The sequence below is a fragment of the Babylonia areolata genome, chromosome 2 (genome assembly GCF_041734735.1).
Source record: "Babylonia areolata isolate BAREFJ2019XMU chromosome 2, ASM4173473v1, whole genome shotgun sequence".
NCBI lineage: Eukaryota > Metazoa > Mollusca > Gastropoda > Neogastropoda > Buccinidae > Babylonia > Babylonia areolata.
In genome coordinates, this window is record NC_134877.1 from 57857833 (window position 1) to 57875731 (window position 17899).

General features: G+C 43.0%; 1 protein-coding gene across 1 annotated transcript in view; it reads right to left on the reverse strand.

Moving 5' to 3' along the window:
* The window catches only part of LOC143279524 (complexin-like), a 307086-nt gene that overhangs the window by 160797 nt on the left and 128390 nt on the right, over positions 1 to 17899 (reverse strand). The window contains exon 4 of the mRNA XM_076583586.1: positions 890 to 954. The gene's annotated coding sequence lies outside the window, so the exon portion shown is untranslated. The remainder of the gene's footprint in view (positions 1 to 889; positions 955 to 17899) is intronic.

Sequence of the window (17899 nt, forward strand, 5' to 3'; positions counted from 1 at the left end):
ACACACACACAAACCAACAACAAAAAACAAAAACAAAAACGGAAGGCATTTCAGTGTTCTCTCTCTCTCTCTCTCTGAGAGTCATGATGATGGATGGAAACTCGTCACTTCACAACAACTGATCACGTTTTTATGGCTGGAAGGAGGGTAGAGTTTCATTTCCGTTTTCTGACAGCAGTTTCCGCGGCTTTTAATTCAGGCTCTGCGTGACGTCAATTCCCCTCCTTTCATCAACCATTAATCCTGTGGCTTAAGGACGAGAGAGAGAGACAGAGAGACAGAGACAGTGTGTGTTAGTGTGTGTGTGTGTGTGTGTGTGTGTGTGTTTTCCATTCCAATGATCTACAGTGTTCCTCAAAGCTTGTTTTCCATTCCAATGATCTACTGTGTTCCTCAAAGCTTGTTTTCCATTCCAATGATCTACTGTGTTCCTCAAAGCTTGTTTTCCATTCCAATGATCTACTGTGTTCCTCAAAGCTTGTTTTCAATACAAAAGACCTTTCGCAGTTCTCAAAGCTTGCTTTCCATTCAAGTGACCTGTCGTTTTCCTCAAAGCTTATTTTCCACACAATGGGCTTTCGTTTTGTTTTCTGAAAGCTTGCTTTCCGTATCATCCAGCCACCGTGTTTCCCCAAGGTAGTTTTCCACGCGATTGATCAGTCGACATCCCCAAGTTTACATCACACAACGCCACTGAACATCGCCTTTTCCCAAGCTCCCTTTCGATACCACCGAGTTATCACGTTCCCCAACCCTTTCTATCCACAACAACGAGCTTTTTCTCAGCGAACAATGCAATCCAGATCGTTTACCAGTGAAAAGATGACCTCTCCAGCACACCTGCTAACAACCCCAATTATCCTGAAAACAGTAAACGAAATGTTCTCACCCGCTTAAGAGCTCAAGACGCTTTCAGGTTCCTGCAGGTACTCCACGAATTCTTGGCTTGGCAATCTGAAACACACAAAAAAGACATCGTTCAAGCGAAGCGGTAAAGCCAAGGAAGGTTTGCATAAAAAGTACAAGGTTTCGCGCACCTCCCCGTTTTCTTTTCATCAAACAGGTATTTCGTTACAGAACTACACGTTTTATTGCCCTAGAACTACAATTTATTGTTTTATTTTCAATACATATAAAAACAGGAAAAGAACCCTAAAAATGATTTGTTTTAAATAAATGAATTTAAAAGGTGGCAATGCAATACAATTCAATGCCATGCAAGGAAATACAACACAATACACTGCAAATGATACACAACAATGTAATGCAATGTAATACCATACAATGCGATATGACACAATAATTATAATACAACAGATGAGGGCGAATGCAATAACGATACTATGGAAAGAGTTTATTCTGGCTATGTCTTTTGCAAAGAAATGGGCCACTCTCTCAGAGACACATCCTTGAAGTGGACGACAACTGTGTGCACTCCCAGTTGTTATCCTTCCCCATCCGAGTCCGCACTCTACTCTGGATAAGAGCGGGCCGCTGAAAAAAAGAAAGAAAGCTATACTGACGAGGAGCGCACCCGCCACCTTATCACTGCCCTTTGAATGGCTCTATCTGTTTCCAAGATAGAAGGGAGTCCGCCTTCTTGTCTATTGACTGCACTGAATGCAGACCAATCTTGTGCCAATCTTGTCGATTTTGTGCATGTGATGATTCTGTTTTCATGCCGCTGTTTGTGCCGCATGGTGTCGATTGTCGCGTCTTTGCTCAGTCCCTATCTAGACGAGTTATCTGCGGAGACGGTTCCGAAACAGGAACTGCAATGCCAGACGAATTCAATGAAGCAGTGGAAAAAAACATCCGGAGTGATGACACAGTTAACGACTGTTCTTTTCGAATTACAGTTCCATAACTACAGTACACAAAAAGTTGTTGTTGTTTTCCACAACAGGTGTAAACATTCTTCAAAAAATCGTGGATATCGTGGGTCACAACAAGTAGGAGTAAAATACGCTTTTCCGAAACTGTAAGTAGGAAGTCCAGAGTGGGAAAACACTTCAGTAAACGCGCTTTCAGCATCATGGCACATTCGCACAGCACTAGTGTCACTCTGGCCAAACGGGGAAGTCACAGATCATTCAAACAGGAGACACACGCCATAGCGGCCTGCCCGTAATGAAGCGCCACCCCCAGTCCATGAAGTCCACACTGAGAAAACAACAACTACTTATATTCGTTATCCGCAATGAGATTCAAACGTTCAACTGTCATTTATTTGAATGCGGGAATGCGGGGGCACTTGGGTTGGGAAGGGGACAGGGCATGGAATCTACAGACTTCAGATAAGAAATCATTTGGATTTATAATTATCTGAAAACAAAAGGTTCTAATCAAGATAGTAATATACAAACCGGTTATGGAAATTTTCTTTTAGGACAATTTGTATGTGTTCTGAAGAGTTAATGTAATATGACAAAAAGTCTGACTACAAGAAAAGTGATTACACATGCGCGCGCAAGCATACATACACATACACACACACGCGTGCGCGCGCGCAACCAACTTATTCTATTGACTTTTTTTTTCAGCGGCCCGCTCTTATCCAGAGTAGAGTGCGGACTCGAATGGGGAAGGATAACAACTGGGAGTGCACGCAGTGTGTGTGTATGTGTGTGAGAGAGACAGGGAGAAAGAGAGAGAGAGAGAGAGAGAGAGAGAGAGAGTGTGTGTGTGTGTATGTGTATGTATGTGTGAGAGAGAGAGAGAGACAGAGACAGAGAGAGACAGAGAGAGAAGTGTCTGAATGTGTGCGTATGTGTGAGACGGAGAGAGACAAAGAGAGAGAGAGGGAGAGAGAGAGAGAGCGAGCGTGTGTGTATGTGCGCGAGCGCGCGCGTGCGTGTGTGTCTGTGTGTGTGTGCGTGCGTGCGTGCGTACCCGTGCATATGAGCGTGCATTTGTGTGCGTGCTTGTGCGTTTGCGTGTGCGCACGCGGGTCACGAACGTGGTTAATAAGTCGAACCTCATTCTCTGACCAATGTTTTGCCCCAGGTCTGGGTAAGCACCATTCCGATGGAAGATGTTTGTCCTGTGTCTGTCTGTCTGTCCGTTTGTCTCTGTCTGATTGTCTGTGTTGACTTTCAATCCCCCTTCTCTCTCTCTCAGTCCCCAATATTTTCTCATATTGCCTTGTTTGTCTTTCTGTCTGGCTGTGTGTCTGTCCTCTCTCTCTCTCTCTCTCCCCTATGTCTCTCTCCATTTCAGCCTGTCTGTCCTTATTTCAGTCTTTCAGCCTGCAGGTCTTTTCTCCCTATTTCTGTCCCCATTTCTCCTTGTTTCTGCCACGTACACCCTCCCTCTCTCTATCCTTCTCTCTGATCCAGCCCCCACCCCCTCTCTCTCCCTCTTCATTTCAATGGCTTGTCTCAATTTCAGTCTCTCACTCTATCTCTTCATGTTTCTGTCTGTCTGTCAGTCTCTCTCTCTCTCTCTCCCTCCACTCACATTGCTTGTAAGAAATCCAAACTACAAGCCAAGCGCTTCGGCACTAACACAACACACAAATACTCGGGTCCAAGACATGTTTACTGTTGTTTTATTCCGAGGCCACTGACATATCATAAAGAGCAATCAACCAGCCAGCTTGAGAAGAAGAAGAAGAAGAAGAAGAAAAATCAAATAAAATCAACAAAAATATCTTTTTTCTCAAAACCCAGCTAACGAAACCTCAGTCGTGTTGTGATGATGTCGGATCTGGTGTCAGGGAAAGGAATGCAGAGAGGGAGGAGGGGAGTAAAGGAGGTGGCAATAACGGTGATGAGGATAGCATCTCCATGTTCCAGTCATGTAGGAAGTGGTTAAGGTTGCGTCTGGATAAATATTAAATATGATAATGAAAAAAAAATCATGTCAGTGACAATTCGCTCTTGTTGAGTCTCACCCCACTCCCCTCTCCCTCTCATTTCTGTCTGTCTGTGTCTGTTAGTCTGTCTGTTCCAATTTCATTCTGTCTCTCTGTGTCTTTCTGTTTATCTCTCTGCCTGTCTGCCTCTCTCTATTTCCCTTCCTCCGCCCCTCTACTTATCTCCCCCTCCTTCCACACGCAACCCCAATTCTGTCAGTGAAAAATTCAACCTAACGCACAAACACCTTCCTACAAACCATAACACAAGGAGCTAATATACCACTAATAAAATTAATCAGTTAACACTCTGGTTCTGGACAGTTTGAGCCTTCTGTTCTCCCGCCACTGACAGATCACTACCAGCAATCAATCAGTCAGTTTTATGAAACACACACACACACACACACACACACACACACACACACACACACACACACACACACACATTCATACACAACCATGTATACCTAAACAAACAATAAATAAAAGAGCAAAATAGCAATAAATAAATGAATGAATGGAGACATAAATGGACAGCAGAATGAATAAATCCATGAACTGATAAATGATTTACAGAATGAATAATCAAATAAATATAAGAGGAAACAAACAGAAAAAAAAAAACAGAACAAGAAAATAAGAATAAATGAGGAAATATATCACATAAAAAAGAGCACCTCGTGGAAATATAACTGCCGTGTAGTAATGATGATGGATCCGGTGTCGGGGGGAAGAAAGGACGGAAGGGAGGAGGAGGATGAAAAGGAGATGGAGGAGGAGGTAATAACGGTGATGAGGATAGCATTTCCATGTCGCACAGTCAGGTAGGAAGTGGTTAGCGTTCTACTGGGAAGGGCATAAAAAATCTGCCAATGGCATCTGTGTGTGAGTGTGTGTGTTTGTGTGTGTGTGTGTGTGTGTGTGTGTGTGTGTGTGTGCCCTGCTAACAGAAACGACAAGTCAGCATGATAAAAGCGTTCATATATCATCACAGTCAGAACGGCACAGTTGTAAATGTGTCCGGCAAAAAACGTACTCATTTATCGGACAAAAGTGATTTTGGACTTATTCATTTATCAGGAAGAGATTGTGTTACAGACCCCCTGCCATACCAAACAGAAAAAAAAAATCTTTCACTTCGTTCAGCCATTACAGTTCAATACAATACAAAACATGACTCAGAAAGCGGGGTTGTTGTTTTCTTGCGCGTTTTGTTTTAAATTGAAAAACGAAACTACACATAGAAAACTCATTTCGGCAAAACTGCGTTTCGCGTTTCTGAAGAAGACACAGAGGAAAACATGAAAAAAATATTGAGTGCATGTTTGTGTATGTAAATGACAGTATATTCGTGTTTTGAGCAATTTTTGAAGAAGAAGAGCTGATAAGCTCCTGCTCCAAATTTCTGAATCGATGTCTGTCTGCCTGTCTGTATGTCTGTCTTTCTATCTGTCTGTCTCTCAGTCTGTCTTGCTAATGAAGACACACATACACACTCCACCCTTCGCCCCGCCGAACACACACACACACACACACACACACACACACACACACACACACACACACACACACACACGTGTACACACACACACACACACACACACATTATACTCAAAATAAACAAATTACAAGATGGGGCAATGAAAACAAAACAAAATGACACACAACTGCTGTGTAGATTTTCAAAAAGCATATCATGTTTCCCGACATCAAACTTTACTCCTGAAGCTGAATACAGGGGAAAAAATATGGTCCACATACATACAGACAGACAGACTGACACACACATACACAGACAACACACACACACACACACACACACACACACACACACACACACTCCCTTCTCCCCCACAATTCCAATCTGTCATACTCAAATCAGCCAGAACACCTCCCGAACAAGCCCATTTCACCTCCATATCCCCCCGTTCCCCTCCCCACACCCCACTCGTCTTCTCCGTTGCCAGGTCTGCAAGAACTGTTCCTGCTGACGCGCCAATGCGCGCGCGCTTGCAGACGACAGCGGAGAGCGCTAAGAGACGATGATTATTGCCTAGTTATCCCAAGAGCCACCCATTTCCATCCGGGCAACGTCTGATAATGACGGGCACTAAACACGCGCGCGCATCCTCGCCGCCATTCCTGGGGCGGTAACCAAGATCTAACTGCTTTATTATCTCCCTTCTGGAAGCGAGTAACTGAGATCTAACCGGTTTTTATCTCGTCGTGTTGCAGCTCGAAGAGGGACTTAACGACGAGTTGTTTTGCGACCAAAAAACAAAAAATCGTTATCGTGTTCATCGTCATCTGGTATTATCATCGTTCAACGCTGCCCGTTATCGTTAGCGCAAGAGGAGGCTAGTTTAGTTTTGTGCAAGGCCCGAGCCGTTGTCGTTCGTTGCTAAGTGTCCACATCTTCCTGTTCATCATAGCGGGCTTTTTAAATCACGAACATCTTTTCACGTCATCAGTGTACAAGTCCTCATTATCGTAAGTTTCTCCAGGAAATTTCAGACAATGACAATTCTGTTCAAGTAATGATGTGTATACTATATAACATGTCTCCAGAGAACGGGACACAGGAGAGAGAGAGAGAGAGAGAGAGAGAGAGAGATTAGTGCCATGTATTTCGTCACAAATGGTATTTTAATGCCTGCTATCTTTCCCCAATCCCACTCTTTGTTTCCACCTTCATCCATGTCACAGTCAGCTGTATGCTTACTCTGCCGTGTCATGAATTTGCGTAGGAAACCATTAACAGGAAAGAGATTGACCTTCGATATTTGGAGTCACCCCCCCTTACCCCGCGTACGCTCCAATACCTTTTTGAAACTGAAATAAAGAAAGCAGACGTGCCTTGGGAATGGATTTTAAAAAAGGCAGAGGGGAGAGACACCATAAACACCCACAGCATGATCATGTACGGTGACGTGATGTACATTTGGAGCACGGTCAAGTTGCGTGATGCTGCAACATCAGTGAGACTCCAACGAGGAATGTTGAAGTTATGCACGGTGTGGAACACTACAAGAAGAGTCGAACTGAGCCGTCCCAACAAAGGTCGAAAAAAAACAAAAACAAAAAACCAAACAAACAAAACAAAACCGGGAGCGACGATATCACGTCATGATAACAATAAGGACCATCATGACGCATTATGACACCATCAACTAATCATTTCAGGTAGGGAAATGTCTGTCACGACGGAGAACTCAGTGGGTGGACTCGAACTCAAACGGTCTGCGTGTTTCAAGGCGCAATATGTTGTGTAGCATTCACGTCTATGAAGCTGATGATGTATATGCCACAAGCGGGATAGAAATACCATTGTCAGCAAAAAGGTAACATCCTGACAATGGTAGGGGGGAAAATCTGAGTTGGACTGTGAAGGAAAGCACTGCACGCGAAAGACATGGAAAAGCACTTGCCTTGACAGAGAGAAAGAGAGAGAGAGAGAGAGAGAGAGAGAGAGCCAGAACCAGAGCCAGAGCCAGAGCACGGGTGGTCGCAAGGACCAATAACTCGCTCGGAACGGCTAGTCTTTTCCCTTCCTTCCCTTCACAGACGTCCAGACATCTGATGTCCAGCGGGTGTCTGAATAGCCCACACTTTACCTACTGTCAGTTAGACAAGCGAGATTCTTTGTCACCATCCACCTCTTCGGTGTGAGAACCTTCCGCTTGCGACAAATTAATGATGTCAGTAACGGCGAACCGATGTCATCGTCGCCTCTTTTGCCGTTCGTATGGATCGAGAGAGTAAAACAGGAATGTTTGAGCTATGATGAGCTACACATTTCAGACAACAAAAACCAAATTCAAAGAGTTTCATAGTCAAAACGCTACGAAAATAAACAGAAATGAACAAAGCTATACTGAAAGCTGAAATCCTGTAAACGAAATATACATGCTGATGTAAAAAAAAAATCGTCCACGTACATTTCAGAGACACTGGGTTAACAGAATCACTAAAAAGCCTCAGAGATCGACACAGCAACGTCAGTGTGGGAAAAGGCTTTTCTCACTCACCATGCATGTATGGATACATTTGATATTCATGCGTGCAAAGACGCGGTGAATACGTCGCAAACACGAAAAAAAACAACAAAAAAACCCAAGTGAATGCAATATCTTTGTGCGAAACTTTGATAATAATAGGAAGCTATAAACAATCAAGCTGGTAAATAAATATATGAATAAACAAATAAATAAATCTGTACTGAAAATAACATGCCTGATGCATTAATTTTCTCTGGCTGAAAAGGCGACCAAATTAAAATAAAACAACAACAATAACAACAATTATAATAATTATATGCAAAAGTGAATTGGTAAACAAACGAATAAATAATCAGATACAATAAATGAATAGAAAATAAATGAAATAGAGAACACAGAAACAAATGAAAATGAATACGATCCCTTTTGATATTAGCATATTGATACATTAGTTCTCTCTCTCTCTCTCTCTCTCTCTCTCTTTGAGACATGTCTCGAAACAAATTACAGACCCACACTGAGTTCCGTGCTTAGAAGCAATATTCATTCTTCGACACTCAGTCAAAACAGCCAACCTTGCACTTTTGTTAATATGTTTTTTTCATTCCTGAATATATTTGCATATTAGAGATCCAGACAATGCGAAACAGACAATGTTGGGTTCTGCGAGTGACAGCAAGCAATGCTAGATTTCCATACCACTTGATTTTCTTTCTTTCTTAATCTTTTCTTTCTTTCTTTTTTTCTTATTCCTTTTATCACTCTTTCTTTCCTTACTCACTATCCCTTATTTTATTCCTTTCTATTATTTCTTCCTTTCATCATATCCTTCCATCTTATCCCGATGTCTTTTTTCCCATCTTTTCCTTACTCCTTTTTTTTTTTTAATTCTTTTCCACCCTACCCTCCCTTTACTTTTGTTTTATTTCCTTCCTTCATTCATTCTCCACCCCCACCCCCCACTCTCTCTCTCCCTCTCCCTTTTTCCTTCCCGTCTTCCACCACCACCCCTTTTTCTCGCCCTCTCTCTTTTCTTCTTTCTTCCTTTCTCAGTTCTTTCCTTCATTCCTCCCTCCTTTCCTCCTTCCTTATGTGCTCTGCAAAAAAGGTCATTCGTAGAATAATCCGCTAATGTCCAAACAACACTGTCCGCCACTTTGAATAATAGTTCACTTTACTTTATCGTATATTTTATACACGACGGCTATATTCAACGAAAAATGAATAACAATAACATGATAACATGATACATACATACATATATATATATATATATATATATATATATCAATAAAAATAACAACAACGGTAATAATAATAATAATAATAATAATAATAATGTCTCTGCAGAGGCAGACACATTTGGTAAAAATCCAGAGCCATCTCCGCCTTATCTCATGAATACAGCGCGGTTGCTGGGAGGCTAGACTGTTCATGTCCACTCCAGGACAGGAGAGAGTGTACTTCCCGCTATGAGTGTCGGCGGTACCTCTGGAGATGACCTTTGGGGTAAAGTAATGTGCGTGTGCATGCGTGCTCGTGTGTGTGTGTGTGTGTGTGTGTGTGCGTGTGCGTGCATGCGCGCGCGTGTGTGTGTGTGTATGTGTGAAAAAGGGAATGGGAATATCGGGAAAGAGGTCATGTCGACCAAAACAAATAAATAAACAAAACTGAAATATCTCTCTCTCCCCATATATATATATATATATATATATATATATACAGAGAGAGAGAGAGAGAGAGAGAGAGAGAGAGAGAGAGAGAGAAGAAAAGGGATCGTTCTGTGTCATTTCCCTTCCCCCTTCCCTTCACCGCAACCCGAGGTAAGTATGTGGATATCGATAAATCCCACACGTACGGGAAAGATGACGGATGGGAACGTGGATCGTACAATTTTAATCCCATCTTCTGATGCCATGAGAGATCAAGTCAGAATGGCAGGATTTGCTTCTCATGTGATGTGGATAAGTCGAAAATGACATTCTTAATACTTCCCTGCCTGGTGTCTGAAGCATGTACAAGCTTCCTCTTTCTTTCTGTCACGAGATTTGGGAACATAGAGCGTACTTTAAACGATGAAATTCTGACCACAGCCTTTTTCAGATACTTGATTCTGGAACCAGTGCACATTCCTAAACCTACAGCATGTGATCACAACATTTGAACCCACATCTTCCAGAGAATATTTTGAGGACAGAGGAGTGTCCTAAAAGAGATCAACATCACATCAAAAACATTTTAGCAACATCTCCCAAGAATTCGATTTAGCGGCACATGAATGCTCTCTATACGGTCAACATCACATTTTATCAACATTTTCAGAGAATCTATTTTGGAACGTTATCAAAGCGATCAACGACATCATGCGCTTCAACAATGCTGAACTAGAGAGTGCCTCACCATCTCATTGTATTTAATATTCTGCTTTGAAAAGATTTCGAAAGAGCCCCAACTCCTGATTCAATCACCCTCCCAATACAGACAGGACTTACGACGCGCTAAATGTGTGGAAAGTTTCCATTTACATCCACGTGCTCCCTTAAATCGAACCCTGGTTTTATACTTGACAAGAAGGTTATATGACTTACGACGCGCTGAATGTGCGGAGCGATTCCATTTCCATACCACGTGCTCCTTTAAATGGAACTCTGGTTTCATTCCTGACAAGAAGGTTATATGACTTACGACAAGCTAAATGTGTGAAATGATTCCATTTCCATACCACGTGCTCCTTTAAATGGAACTCTGATTTCATTCCTGACAAGGTTATATGACTTACGACACGCTAAATGAGTGAAATGATTCCATTTTCATACCACGCGCTCCTTTAAATGGAACTCTGATTTCATTCCTGACAAGAAGGTTATATGACTTACGACACACTAAATGTGCGAAATGATTCCATTTTCATACCACGTACTCTTTTAAATCGAATGGTTTTGTACTTGACAAGAAAGGTTACCTTCCATTAAAACCACATTCAAACCTTTCACTTATTAAGCTCAAACGGATAAGAGTAACTAAACAAAACAAAACAAAAAAGGACAAAACTTAATAAATAAAAAACGACAAAACAGTAAGAAACCTCTGGCGAAAACAAACACACACAAAAAGACAGACATATCCCAACAAACAAAACCACTAACGTGTTCTTAAAAAAAAAAAAAAAAAAAAAAAAAAGGGGGGGGGGGGGGCACCATTTCCAAGATTACGCTCCGTCAACTCAGACGATAATTTCTTTTTCACGGCTTTAACCTGCGTCTTATCACACAACAAATCACTAAGATCACACAACTAATTATCAACAACAAAGGGTTTATTCTGGGCCAACACGGGCGTTCTTCAAGCGATCAATATCTCTTCCGCTGTTGCGGCGCTAATTCTTTTCTTTCTGACAAACCTCACAACATCATGTCATTATCCGTTTTCAAACGTTTTCATCTAGGATCAGGAAGACACGTCAACGCGAGATGTTTTTTGTCTCAAGAAATGTAAAATTCTGTTGTTTTACAAGAAGTAAATCACTGCATCATGTGAGATTCGGTGCCGAAAATAGCCACTGTTATCAGCATTACTACCAGTGTGCATTATCATCATCATCGTCATCTGTAATTATCATTAAGAAGTTACACAAATATAAACATCATACGCCAGTTTCAGTTACAATCTCAAAGAAGCGTCAAGGCATGCCGGCCGGTGTGTCTATATCCATTTATCTGCTTTTAAAGAAAAGAAGAAAAAAAGGGAGGGGTGGGTGGAGGGAGGGGGAGCGGGGGGTGGGGGGAGGGGGGGGGGGCAGGAATCTGCCCGATATTTACCATCATCGTGAGCATCATCGTCATCGTTATCGTTTTCATTATCATTACTATGAAGACTTAAAAGACCGACGCGTCTTTCAGCTCAACGCAAAAACGCCATGAGCACAACCTAGACATAAAGGCACGACTCTCGTGTCCTGCCATTCAGAAGAAAACAACATGCAGGTAAGTTTCCTGAAGCTGTCAAGCCCATCATCACCCACTGTTCCTTTTTTTTTATCTTTATGTTTTCTGCCCAGGGCAATCGGATCACAATTTGCCCGACAGGCAGTCCTGAGAAATTAGGGGATCAGCTAACTGCGCTGTACTGCTTCATCGGCCGTCCTCACGCCATCTGTTCTCTGCCGGAGCAGACAGGCTGTTTCCTTCAGATGTCGATGAACGTGCCCCGGACTGTCGTCCTGTGTGGGGCGCGGTCAGACAGAAACCTGTTAGTGCGCTTCACTACGTTTTGACACTCGAATCGTTCAGCTTGTGGGTGTCATTCTGAGCCCGCGACTGGAATGAAAAAAAAAATGTAACAATGAAGAGTCAAGATTCATGGTTTCAACTCTCTCTCTCTAACAAATTTCGCCAAGCGTCATTTCTTTCCCCCATGTTCTGCTTCTCTGCCACACACCCCCTCTCACTCCTTCCCCTTCCCTCATTCTCTTCCTTCTAGCCTTTTCCCTCTCTCCCTCCGTCACTCATCCTCCACCCCCTCTCTCTCCCTCACTCTCTGCCTTCTTCTCACCCCCTCCTCCTCAGTCACTTTTAGAATCCCGCAAACATGCCTTCTCTATCCCTTTTTATGAGAGAGAGACGGTCGGGGGTGGGGGTGGTGGGCGGGGGGCGGGGGGGGTTGGGTGGGGGAGACAGAGAGGGAAGGAGAGACAGAAAGAGAGGGGGTAGGAAAAGACAGACAGACAGAAACAGTGACAAAGAGACGAAGAGACGTCGATGCCTGAAGTGTAAAGTGCTAAAATCTGACTTTTCTTGATCTTTGGACCAATAAAAGAAAGAGATTTACAGTTATCTTCTTGTTCATGTTCTTTGTTTTTCTTCTTATTCTCTCCCACCCCCCAAACCCCCCATTTTTCTTCTTCTTTTTTTCGTCTGTTCTCCTTCACCTCTTCTTTTCCTCCTCCTTTTCTTCTTCTTCTTCTTCTACAACGCCTTTCCCTCGTCCTCTTCTTCCCTTCTACCTTCCATCTTACAACATCAAAATGGTCTTTTGCTTCGTTTTCCTTCTTCGTCATGTTCCCGTTTTCTTGGTGACTGACTGTGCAACTGAGTCACCGACATGGAGGGCAGACGCTTCCAGACCTGGCCATGACGTAAGCAGATCAATGTCGCAGAGCTCTCCCTTTTCTAGGTCACAAAAAAATACATCGCAGAGCAAATTCCATACACCCATCACACTCCTCCCAGCCCCCTCCCAAAGAAGACAGCCACTAAGGAAAGTCTATGAAATGTATACTCGCACGCACGCACGCACGTACAATGCCCTCTCTCTCTCTCTCTCTCTCTCTCTCTCTCTCTCTCTCTCGTGATTCACACAAACATGTAACCTACGTATACATTCACATACACGTAGGAACATGCATGTAAGCTTGTGCACACACCTACGTATGCACACACATCACGCGTACACAAACATATACGCACATACAACCGCACAGCGAGAGACAGACAGAGACAGACAGACATAGAGAGAACGAGAGAGAGAGAGGTGCACATACGTACGCGCGCGCGGACACACACACACACACACACACACACACACACAGAGCAAAACAAAAAAACAAAAAATCAGTGAATGATAGACTTCATCACGCCCTCCCAAGAGGGGTTGAGGGCGATGAGAGGGTGTGTGTGGGGAGGGGGGGAAGAGGGGGTAGAGTAACACGTGATCATTCCTCTTTGACCTCCATACCATCAATCCAGACCCACTTACCTCCACCCCCTCCTTACCCATAACCTCTTCTCCTCTATCGTTCCCTTCTCCAATAACAACCTCCACCCCCTTCTCCGCCTTACCTCTCCCCCCCCCCGCCTCCCCCCGCAGCCCCTCCTCCCCCCATTCCCCAGCACCCCATCCTCAACCAAAGTCTTCAATCCATCCCCGTCTCAGCGTCGAATCAATCCTCCTGGAAGTAGTGTGTGAGTGGCTGGCCAGATTGAATTCATTCAATGTATATACCGCTTTCTCCAGGCCAGCATCCACTCCCACCCCCACCCATCTCCGCCCGCCTCCCACACACACTTTTAACCCCATCCACCTCACTCCCTCCCTCACCACCTCCCCGCCATCCGGGTCCTCAGGCTCATAGGTCCCAGGGGATCATCGATCAATCAATCAAGCAAACAATCAGTCAATCACGTCTTTTATCTCGGGACTCTTGGAATAAATGAGTTGCCCAGGGGCGTTACGCGGCGCGCGCGCGCATGTGTGTGTGTGTGTGTGTGCGGGTCGAAGCTGTCCCCTCTCTGGAAGCGACGATAGGTTGGGAGTACGGGAATCTCGGATATGATTGGCTACCCGCCCCCTTAGACTGTGGCCCCATGTGTCGGAGTAGGATTCTTCGTCTGCTGAATTCAATATTTATTTTTTTACGTTCTATAATTAAGTGTTTATTTTCCCTTCACTTTGAAGTGTCCCCCGTAGTTTGTATCGAGTGTCACTTCCGTTCCTGGATTTTTTTTAACGTTATTTTGTGCTTACTTTTCATTCATTAAGTGTTCGAGTTTGGTTTGACAAACATACATTCCCGATGTGCGAAATCCATGCCAAGTTTATATATATATATATATATATATATATATATATATATATAGATAGATAGATTGATAAGAGTGCATAAACATTGTGAAGTTCCTTTTAGCTTATCTGGAAATGTCTCTAGCCTGCAGGCAGCAGAGAACTATCAAGGAAACATCAGTGTAGATATCGGATTTATAAAAGAAGATGTTTGCCAGATGTTACAGTTTCTTTTCCAAAATGAAGAGACAGCCTGGATATACCTATGGAAAAGACAAACAGTTAGGATGGCTCGCAGACGAGCACGCCGGCAGCGGGATATGCTCTCAGACATGCAATGATAGACTGGCATAGACAGATAAGAAAATAGGACAAGGGTTTTAAAAGTCCAAACGAGTAGTCCATGACCCGTTACATAGTTCAACCAAAGAATAGATCTGTGTGTAACTGCATCAACTAATCGTCAGACTCAACTGTTTCGCGCTGTGGATAGTTCATCAGACCTCTTTCCACTCGTGCTAACCAACCAAAGTGAAGAACTCCAACATACGTGCGGAGCGGTGCCCTGCTATAGGCCTACTGGTAAAGCGCCCGAGTGGGAAACTAGTGTCCACGGGTTTGAGGCCCACATATATATGGATGGATTTTTTTTTTTTTTTTACTCCACTTCCATAAGATCACGAGTGGCAGTCTTTTGAATGCGACGATAAACATAGTCCCCTCTGTAGTGTGCGCTTAGTACTTGTTGAAAGAAAAATCAAGGCGACGAAAGGGTTGTCCCTGACAAAATTCTGCATAACAACACCCACTGATAGTAAAACAAATACACTTCCAGACAGATAAAAAATGTATGGGTGTCGCTACACTGCTAGCGGCGTTATCTCTCCCGACAGAAGGGATAAATCTGTTGTGACAAAAAGTAACACAATATAATTACAATACAATAGAAAGCAATATGCAAAAACCCACATTTGAACATGTTGGATACGACACTTATACGTCTGTTGACACGATAATGGCTCAAACTTGTTAAAAGTAACTGGAGCAGGAACAAGAAAAACTGCACTGTATTAAACCTGGTCATTTAAAAGCTTCAGCGGTTTCGTCGGCAGGTGCGCAAAAACGGTCGTATTGATTGACAAACTTTGCGAAAGAGAGAAAATGGCTTCGACTGTTCAAACACAGCCCTAACAGATCAATACAGGAGATCTTACAGACTGCTCCCCACCCCAACCTCCGACACCCCCAATCCCCGTTCCCCCAATTCAGTCTCATCCGTTTGAATTGCTTCGCTCAAAGTTTATATAATGATGATCACGGGGGCACAATCTCTCGTGAGTGGTCGATGGTAATTCATAATCTCACAGGTAGCCTATGCACCATAACTGATTATCAAACTGTAAATATCTTTCTGGAGGTCTTATAACTAAGCTGTTAATAAAATTATAACTAATGATAGCATCGTAAAAATGTGAACAAGTTAAGACACTGTTCCATGACATTCATGCTGGAGTTTACATTTCAGCATAAAGATTCATCCACAAACACGCAGGAGCATCAGACAGAAAGGCAAACGGAAAACTGCTGGTGAAGAAGAAGGGAAAGATACAGAGACAGAGACAGAGATTGAGGGTGGAGTGGTAGGAGGGGGAAACATACATAGATAGATAAATAGACAGATATGCATACACACATATAACAGATAGCTAGTAGAAAGACTAGAGAGAGTGAAGAGGAAGCACATGACAGAGCTCGACCGGTACAAAGCCAGTCAATCTGAGAGAGAGACAGACAGACAGACACAGACACAGAGAGAAGTAAACTGAGACAGACAAACAGACTGACGAAGCAGACCCAGACGTTAATGACGACAGCGCTAGGATAACAAGAGCCGCAATCAGGGAACGGTGAAGCCAATGGTTTGTTGTCTGTCCTCTCCTTTACCATGTCTGCTGCGAAACAATTGACATCTCTGTGCCGTTCCAGACACCACACACGTGTTTGTCTGGGTGTAATTTTGTCTCTGTCTGTCTGCCTGCCTCTCTCTCTCTCTCTCTTTCCCTTCTCTCTTCGTGTTGTTTTCCTTCCTTTAAATTCGAATCCCCTTTTCCTCAATTCCAAACATATTAGAACACCGCTGGTATCTATTTCGATATCCCCAAATGGAAAATAATCTCTCCTTCCTTGTTGTGGCAAGCGGCCAAAGGCTGATCTCATTACCATGCACGCCTCTTACACGCGAATAGCCATCAGCCAATGGTGTGCGGCCAAAGGCCAAACTCATTAACATGCACGCATCTTGCACGCGTACAGCCACCACCCAATGGAATGCCAACAGCATGCCAATTCAACGAGCCCTCCACTACATCTGAACTACTGAACCGTCACCTTGTGGCTGTGAGGAGGAATTATGGAAATGCTGTCCGCTCAAATGAAAGAAAATTCGTGCTGGAAACTATGCAAAAGGTAACAGTTGATGTGAAGACCTGATGTGAACAATTTCGCGATCACAGTCGTTTTCCACTATCATGAAAAAGAGTTTCCTCTGTCTCTCCCTCTCTCTGCCTGTCTCTCTCTTTATGTGAGAGTGTGTGTAGTTGCCAGTGCAAACATGGTGTGTAGTGAGCATACCCAACTACTATCTTTTCAAATGGAACGTTATAGTTTCAATGTTTAAGAACCCCGGGCCCCGTTATCGTCTTAAACTTCTGGATGAGACTGCAAATTTCAATCATGAATAGTTAATATTTGCTTTTCCCATCTTATTTCTCTCTCATGCAGTTTTTGTTTGTTTCATTTTTGTCACTGTTATTTTTGTCTATTTATAAATTGACCCTCTTGCCAAAAGGATAGTATTGCCAATGACAAAAGAGCACTTTCAGTGCCAGTGTCATTCTCTCTCTCTCTCTCTCTCTCTCTCTGTATATATATATATATATATATATATATATATATTTGCAGATGATGTCATCCTCTTATCCTGCACCGTAACTGGCCTTCAGCAACAACTGAATATCTTGAGGAACTCTGCTAAAAACCTTGGTCTCTATGTAAATTTGGACAAATCTAAGATAGTTATATTCATATTGGTGGTTATGTTTCATCAAAAGAGAAATGGTCTTATGATGACCATAAGCTAGAGATTGTCAACAGCGATAAATATCTTGGTATTATATTTTCAACAGGTCTCACTTTTCTCATATGCATTAGAAGACATGGCTATTCGAGCTAAATGGGGGTTCTTTCCATTTTAAATTTGCTGTGGACAATTGGCGACCAATCCCCACCAGTATTCTTCAAGTTTTTCGATAGCCAAATACAGCCTATGCTCACATATGCTTCTGAGGTCTGGGGCCTGATGGCTGATCAAAGTATTATTGAAAAAGTCTATTTATTTGCTTTAAAGAGATTACTAAATGGCAGCATTAGAACTCCAAATGCTCTAATCTATGCAGAGACAGAAAGATATTCACTATATATATAT